Source organism: Diachasma alloeum, unplaced genomic scaffold (assembly GCF_001412515.2).
Source record: "Diachasma alloeum isolate Michigan unplaced genomic scaffold, Dall2.0 Dall_scaffold_00401, whole genome shotgun sequence".
Classification (NCBI taxonomy): domain Eukaryota; kingdom Metazoa; phylum Arthropoda; class Insecta; order Hymenoptera; family Braconidae; genus Diachasma; species Diachasma alloeum.
In genome coordinates, this window is record NW_021680540.1 from 766,146 (window position 1) to 775,309 (window position 9,164).

Sequence of the window (9,164 nt, forward strand, 5' to 3'; positions counted from 1 at the left end):
ATAAAGAAAATAAGGAAAATAAGTGAATCTCGAGATCTTAGTTGAGATAGATGGGCATAACTGATTGTTTTGTTAGATTTTATTATTTAAACTATGAGTATTATTCTTGCGTTTACGTTGTAGTTTATTTCAGAGTTTCAATAAAAAATTTTCTATGAAATGATATTTCTAATATTATTATTATCAAAATTAAGATTTTTTAATAATTTATTTTTCATTTTAATTTTCAGGTGTATTTTCAAATTTAAAATTTAACAATTTTGAAGATAATGAAGGGGATTCACTGGCTGAATTTATCAGTTTTTATATGTAGTTTTATATTTTGGTACATTAACGCTGGGTGGCGCCACACGTTTTTCAGTCCTAAGGAGTGCATTTCTCACTTTTTCACTCCTAAGTAGTGCATTTCTCACTTTTATACTGCTCAACGGTAAAAAGACCTACTTCTCATGCTTAACTACCGTCGGTAAAAGAGCCCTTTTTGGGCTTAAGCAATGAAAAAGTGTTTTTTGGCGAGTGGGGGGTTTATATCACTCGCCTTCGGCTCGTGATATAATCTCACCAGCTGAAAAACATTTTTTCATCACACTGTGACGAAAAGTGAACTTTTCGGCACTCTCCGCGTGCCTAAAAGTCCAATTTCCGCCACATTGTGATGAAATAGTATATTTCGATACAAGTGCGACGGGGTGGTAACGAGTGTGAAGTTGGCGGCCCGAGGCGAAGCCGAGGTGTATCCGAACTATATTTTTTGTTAGTGATGTTACGTTCAGCGAGTGCCGAACTGTGCCATTTTTCGTTTACTAGTAAACGAAAAGTCGAAACTTGTAAACGAAAAGACTTTTCGTTTACTAGTAAACGAAAAGTCGAAACTTGTAAACGAAAAGACTTTTCGTCTACTAGTAAACGAAAAGGCACTTTTCGACACGAGCTGAACGTAGCAGCAGTGACAAAAAATATTGTTCGTAACTCATGAAAAAATGTTTTTTAGCTCTTGGGATTATATCACTCGCCTTCGGCTCGTGATATAAACCTCGCACTCGCCAAAAAACACTTTTTTGCACTCGTTACGAAATATACTATTTCACGAGTTACAAACAATATTTTTTGACACTGCTGCTACGTTCACCTCGTGTCGAAAAGTGCCTTTTCGTTTACTCGTAAACGAAAAGTCTTTTCGTTTACTAGTAAACGAAAAAAGGCATAGTTCGCCACTCGCTGAACGTAACATCACTGTCAAAAATTATTGTTCGACACATGTGAGACAGGAATTTTCAGCTCGTGTGATTGGCAGCCCTCGGCTTCGCCTCGGGCCGCCAACTTCACCCTCGTGAAAATTCTGTCTCACTCATATCGAAATATACTATTTCATCACAATGTGGCAGAAATTGGACATTTAGGCACGCGGAGCGTACCGAAAAGTTCACTTTTCGTCACAGTGTGATGAAAAAAATAGTTCAGATACACGTGCGACGGGGTGGTAACGAGTGTGAAGTTGCCAGTCACACGAGTTGCCAATCACACTTGTATCGAAATATACTATTATTTGATTAAAAAAAACATTTTGCTGGGTGCAACGAGTAGAGTGGAATTTTCAATTCCGTAACAACTATAAAAAATATGACATTATTTTTTCAACTATTTTTAAAGTGAATTGAACGATGAAGAATTGACAGGTAATCTAAAAACATTGAGACTTTGAAGTTTACCATCAAAATTGTTGTAATTGTATATCGGAACGTTGGCTATCGCATGTCTAAGCTGACGATAATTACTCAGCATGGATGAAAAAGTCATTCGCATAGGCTATGTAACACGTCAAAATACCGTGGACATCAGGGAAGTGAGACCGTTAGTGATGTGACCAACCTACGCCCATTAGCTTAAGCTACCAGAGTATCGATTCCATTGCTGGCTTCTGCAGTCTTCCCTAGTGGCATTGATTCGCGTTTCATGTAGGCACTAGGCACCCAACATTCTCTGCAGTGTGACGCGCACATGTAGGCTTTCCTCGATCGATCATGTCAGAGGTTTGCACTGTCGTAGGTTAAATCATTAAACATTGAATAATGCCTTTCAACTTTACGCCAAAACAAAGTGGACGATAACTTAATTCATTATAAAACGCACATTATGGGTGAATCTAGCTACACGCAAAAAGCATGCGAATATTTTTAGATTGAAAATTGTCTTTCATTCATTATATCAGTAATGAAATGATGAATCATAAAAATATATGACGACGAATAACTTTCTTCAATTTCCTTTCATGTTTTTCCCTGAATTTTAAAACCTTCAATCACTCGAAACTAATCATTATGTTCATTTAAAAATTGTCATGATTTTCTTTACCATCGAAAGAATGAAAATAAATTTAGAGAAATTATATGAGTTTCAAATTGATAAATGAAAAGACTAAACATTACCACAATAATAATTTTGCAACATGATTTTCCAAGATTTTTATGATGTGTTTATAGTGCACAATGAAAATATTGTCATTAAAAATAATCGATTCTCCATAGGCACACTATTACGAAGCCATTACTAATGCTACCATTACCGTAAACTCCACCCAGAGGAGAAAAATAAAAAATAAAGTCTTATTGATTTTACTAGCCGAAAGCAATGGAGTTTTATTGGTCAAAAAGGGATGGAAAAATTGAACGCCTTGAGCAATATTGAGAACCCCTTCTCTCAATTGTTTGAACCGAATAGCAATCCTCAATGGTCCCGAGTGTATGTGAACACGATACATACCTATATATACGTGCAGCGCGCACTTACAGTAAACTCTCGTAACCCTTGCACGACCCTCTTTATACTTCCCTCCCTTTGTATTTTATTCCACTATTTACATCAACAGATTTCCACTGAACCCGCACGTTCCATTTCCCTCGAACGACTGCTAATAGAATAGTAAAATGATAAAAAGAAAATTGAAAATTCAAATAAAATGATTTTAAGTGAAAGTGTTCACTGTTAAATTTTTTCAAATAAAATTTTTTAATAATGCCTCCTCGATACTCAAAGCGGCCATGAATTTTCCGATTTGTAGCTACTAGAGTACTTTATTCTTCGGAAAATATAAAAGCGTCGTGAAATTTGACGGAAATATCCAAGGCTACATGAAGAATATTGCTCTATTTTTTTACAAGTCCTAGACTTTACTCGAATTCCAAGGATTTTTCATTGGAAAATTATTAAGACAGAAACTTTCGATAGGGAGTTGAAGATTGTCACCACTATTAATTATTTTATACTGAAATTAACAATAAAAACTCGTCAAATTTTTCAAGTAACAAAGAATTTCCAGTGCTCAATTGATTATATCTTTCTTTTGGAATTTGAACTAAACAAAGCGCAGTATTGTTGAGGCTGCCAAAGAGTTTAATTTCGGACATGTCCTTCTACCTTGGATATTTCGAAGCAGCAATTCATTTGTTCGTAAATATTTTGCAAGACCGCACCATTCGTTTTTCCTCGAAATACTGCAATCGATCAAAATCCAAATGGAACAAGTAATCCGACAAATGCCACTCGTCTCCAAACTCAAGTATTTATGTCAAGTTTCTCTACGTAGAACCATTGTATGTACCAAATTTTTGGCTAGAAAGAAATCAAATACTCTCATTATTGCGACAAATAAAAGGAACTTTAGTTCTAGAGAAGTTCGATTTCTCCGAATCAAATGTATCTCAAGAAGAGATAACTAGTATTGACTATGGAATCATGTTTATTTGAAAATTAATAACCAAATGATACTTGGTTCGAATAAAATTCTCTTGATAAAATTAATTTTTTTCTGTCAGTGTTCTGTATAACAAATAAATCGGTGAATACCTGACAATTATGGAGCAATTGTAGAATTACCAGTCAATATTTATGTTTAATTCATTGAGCAAACAGAAATTTTCTAGTAGTTTTGTGGTACTGCAGTACATTCACGAGAAAAATGAGACCTAGTCATAATATTTCAACAGGTATTTTTACATTTTTTTTTTCCAAAAATTGATAATTTCATGCTGGATGGGATGAAGTAACAGAAACATTGTGTAATTTCTCAACCATTTGACAAGAATTTAGAGGGAAATTGATAACAATATTCAAGTATGAAGATTAAACATTTTGCTCATGAGAAATTGAGAATCTCTTCATCAATTGTTTGCCAGCTTAACTATTATCCGCGATACACCCATACACACACCACCACCATACTCATAACAGTACAAGAATGAACCCTTTGAAATACTTCTCGTTGCACACCCGAGTGCCTTAACGGGTATACATATTCAGTGCGCAAGTCGCGCCCAACCAGATGTAAATAGAGGAGAAAAAAACAGGGCTATAGGAAGAATGTAATACAAAAAGTATCGTTAGACTCGTATGCAAACCGATGGCTCGTTCTGTGCTCAGATCCATCGGGCTACAAATAATCAAGTCGATGAACGACGAAAAAGATGTATCGTCAAATGAAAATCACTCCATTAATTCAAATTCGTTAAATCAACATCTACGATTTCTGTTTCTATTAAAATCTGTTTCACGCTTATCCCTCGGTTTACACGCTCGGTGAGTCAATCTTTCTCCGTGAGATAAGCCTAGACATAAATGAAATATTCGTATGAAAGTTATGATCAGGTAGATTCATGCTGGTGGAAAAATAGAATTAATCCAAATATGATAACGGCTATAAATATTTAATCCGGGCTTAAGTTTTCCGAAATAGCGATGATATTGTTGATAAATACAGATTTAACGAGTAAGTAACAATCCTGGAGTTTCATTCTCCGAGTGATGATCGCTTGATACACTAAACAATGTCTTGGGTGAGTAACAAACGAGTTTTCCACTCCTGGCACGATGAGTTATATCCACTCAATGTACGAGATGATTGATTAGTCATTCTGGCATATGTGGATGAGGTGGATCGCTGAGGGGAGAGGGCAGGCCCGGTCAACTTACAATGCACAAAAGATACTTTCGTGTCTCACTGGCCTTGGGAGAGTCCCTTCTTCCCTCAGGCCCTCAGTTGTAGTCTTATCAATTTTGATAATTTCGTTTTTCTATGGGAGAAAAATGACGAGAGAATTATTCGACAGTTCACGCTGCGTTTGCTTTCGGGTTAAAAAAAATATATGTAGATCCTGGGCTATAAACCCAATATCACAATGCATGTAGTTTGGCATTCCTATGACTATTTGATATATCTACGGTATATTACTGGAGGAAAATGAATGATACCGATGTTGAGGAATCTTGTAAAATCGAAAACGGCCAGGGTCTTATACTTTTCAACCCGATAGTAATGGTTGAGGTGATATGGAAGCCAAATGTGAAATTGGACAGATTAGCTCAAGTCTATAAAAATCCAAAACTTGCAGCCCGCTTTTATGACGAGACACATAACCCCATGCAGTTCACGAGATTGCAAACTGAATTCGTTTAAATCCAAGCAGTACTTGACTCCGTGTTCTATATTCTGATCCAACCGGAATGAGTGTCGTATTTTTTAAACATTCCAATAGTAACTTCATAGCAATCATGATTTTTTCTATAAGAATAGAGAAATAGAGAGATTTTTCAGTTTTCAAGTTATTTTCAAAGTTATGATCACAATTTTGAGAAAGAATGAAGAGCTCGTGCTCAATATTCAAAATCTAATGTGCAATATTCGATCGTGTGAATAAAGTACTGCACTCTGATCAGCCGCCATCTGTTATCGAAAAATAGTTAATGGTATGTCGAAACCCCAAGACGGAAATGAATGAAACAAGTTTGAAATTGCTCTTGTATTGCATATAATATAGTTATTTTTGCTAATAAATTAGCAATATGCTTCCTAATGGTTATTTTGCACATCATTTCCGTCTATCATGTATAATTCATGTATAATGTATAATTGTTTACTTCACCTTATTAAATTGAATAAGATTTCCTTTTACCTAATTTTGTCAGATTTTCAACTTAGTTGAATATTAACATCATTATTTTAATTATCCCTTTTCTTCTAAACAACCGATTGGCTTTTTTACAATTCTACCTCTCCTCTTAGCCCTTCGATAAAATGTTAATAGAAAAATTTTATTTACATGTACTTGAATGAATTTGAAACATCACATTTGAAGAAACCATCAAACAGCTCACTTTCAGGGGAATTTATGAAAAATTAAAAATTTTCAAAAATGACTATAAAAATCAAATAAACCAATATAGCTATCGTAATCATCTTTTAACTTCGACTTAATGGCATTAAAACAAACATTTTAAGCTATGATTGATTAATTTGAAGAATGATATTCAAAGATATCCCCGGATTTTTTATTTTCAAAAAATACCAAATTTTTGAAAATTTTCGAATAAATCAAATAACAATTATTGCTATCGCCTTCATCTTCGAACTCGGTCAAAGGGATATACAAACAAATTTTTGAAGCCATCATTCAATCAATTCAGAACATTTTTTTAGTTATCGTGGGACAACCGATTTTTGACAAAATTCAAAAATTAAAAAGCTAATCGTTGAATCAAATCTTAATTAATGGCGATCGATAGAGCTCAATAATACCTACATTTGAAAAAAAAAGATTCAATTCCATTCTTTCATTCGTGAACAATTGAAGAAAAACTTTACCACACACATACATACGGACACACTGTTAGAAGAAAAATTACTCTTGAAAAAATTTCACGTGAAAAAGCTTGAAATGTTTAACAACGACAAAGTTACATGAAATTTCTGTATTTCTTCATTGAGGAGTCAATTAATTTCTTGAATATTCAAGTAATTCTCGATTGTCAGGTACATACGGCACTGAAAAACCTTGAAAATTTTGGGAATTCAGGCAACAATTTTTCTGAATTCTCAACCTATTGAAAATTCAATTGTATGTGATGTTCAATTTTCACGATGAACTCATCGAAAAACTAAAAAAAAAACAATTGAAAAACTCAATTTTCTTGAATTTTCAAGATGAATGATAAATTAACTGAACGCTTTCATTTGAAATTGAATGCAACCTCACAACAACGAAAATTCAGATGACGCTGACTGAAATTTCAAGAAATTTCTAACAGTACACAAATAAGTAATGCAGTGTAAAAATTGGATTTGCGGACTTTTTCATATCATCAATCATAACGGGTCGATATAACACAAAAAATTCAAAACTTAAATTTAAACGATTACAATGCTTCCATGCGGAAGCAAAAATCCGTAAACACGGAAACACACCCTTTTCTGGATGAATGATGAAGATTTAGATGTTTATCAGGAGACATGAAGCTTACATATTACCTTGATCTCGAAAAATATGCAATGTAAACAGCTCCCTCGTTTACACTCAATTCCGTGAAAACCCTGGCCACCCCCCACTGAGAATCCCCAACTTGTCATACGTCTCATTTTTGCGTCTCTCTTTTTCCCTCTCTCTCTCTCTCTCTCTCTCTCTCTCTCTCTCTCTCTCTCTCTTGTACTATCTTTTCTTCATTTTTTAAAGTACTTTTAGCATATGCTAACGGGGAAGAGAGAGCTTTTATGTTGTATCGCCTCTGTGAGCCAGTACAAAAAGGCAGAACATTCACCCTGCGGTTTTCTTTCTCACATAATTTACTCCATGGTTTTCCCGTAGGTGACAAACAAAAGGATAAAATCAACAATAAACACGTGTACACTGGCATCTCTTCATTGGTGAACAGGAAATGCGTTTGGTGACGGTTGATGCATTCGAGAGGAAAAATTAAAAACTCTAGGGTCACTATTTTTGACCTCGAGATTACATAAACCAGCAATCATCGATGAGCACAAACCTGTTGTCGAATCTAAATCGACATTTATTCATGTTTAGCTATGGCAGAATAGCAATAGCCTTTCCTCACGTACTAGGAGAAAATGGCATAATGGGCTTGAAAAAAATTCATGGAGACGGGACATTGACTTTTCATATTGAACTTTTATGACTATACCGGTATTCGAATTCTCCCCTCTCCTCCCCTACCCTCAACCGCGCCCGCCTGGACTCGGTACTATTGCCTTCAAAACGACTTGACTGATAAAAGAAAAAGAAAAAAAAAGGAAATACATATAGATGTTCGTAAATGAGCGAATGAATGCAGGGATATAAAGACTGTAGCGTTGAAAATTCGTTTTACTCCGACATAATGTTTGAACGAGCGAGTGTCAATAACGCGGCTGAATTATGTTCGATAGCAGTGAAATTCCTAGGTAGTCTTGGAGAATTAGGAAGCCCCAAGCCCCGTTAATTAATTATGGATTTTGTCAATTTTTCGTTGGAGCAAAATATAGTCGCATTAAAAATTACTTCAAATTTAAATTTGGACCGGGGGAAAAAACGACAAACCACGAACTGCAATTCGTGTCATGATTCCGAAACGCACTCATAATAAAATAGAAAATGTCATTTACTCACTTACTTATTTACTCAGTCCAGTCGATCGATTAAACGAAACTCAGGAGCGTGGACTCGGCTAAACTACCTTCTCGTTGGCACCATCCAAGCAAAACGTTTGCCAGATACAAAATTTAATAATAACAAAGTAAGTTAAGCTGACAACAATGAAACGAGGGTGAAATGGCGAATGAGTAGAATGTGGATCACTTTTATTTACAAATAAGATCACTCAACACTCGAACACCCACGCGTTTTTTCCAAGGATTACAACCACTGTAAATAAATGTTAGCGAGCGCACCGTAAGTGGAAGGAAACACGAAACGATCATACACGTCTTAGAGCTGTGAAGCCGTGCTCCAAACTGACGGCGCGGGCGCTTCATAGACTCGAGAGTGCGCGAATGGCGCCGCCTGGACAGACACCGCACGAACTGACGCTTGCCCTCGACTAATCCACAACTGCCTTTTTCTGGCTCCTCTCATTCCGATCATTTTTCACGACATATTTAACAATTTTTAAGGTATGACAAATTAATCGAAAAACGTAATTAAATGTGTCAGTCACGAAATAAAGTGTCTCATTTTTGTCTCTTCGTGTTGCAATACGTGACTCATCGTCCCATACTGAAAAGTCTAATTGGATGGGAATGCAGCGGGCCTTGTCCACCTGGAGATTCCCATTAAAACACTTGATTCATTATTATAAGTAAAAATCATTGGATCATTGGATTATGTAATGGAGAGATTGACATG

The 9,164-nt window shown here is 35.5% G+C and overlaps 1 protein-coding gene across 7 annotated transcripts in view; it reads right to left on the bottom strand.

The window, feature by feature from the left end:
• Window positions 1-8,758, bottom strand: part of LOC107042015 (SH3 and multiple ankyrin repeat domains protein 3) — a 249,079-nt gene extending 240,321 nt beyond the window's left edge. For 6 of the 7 annotated variants that reach the window (XM_015262877.1, XM_015262872.1, XM_015262876.1 and 3 more), the window contains exon 1: window positions 8,434-8,758. The gene's annotated coding sequence lies outside the window, so the exon portion shown is untranslated. Of the gene's footprint in view, window positions 1-8,429 lie in introns of all 7 variants that reach the window. The other variant, XM_015262870.1, reaches the window with a different exon arrangement.
• Between the last annotated feature and the right edge of the window lie 406 nt (window positions 8,759-9,164).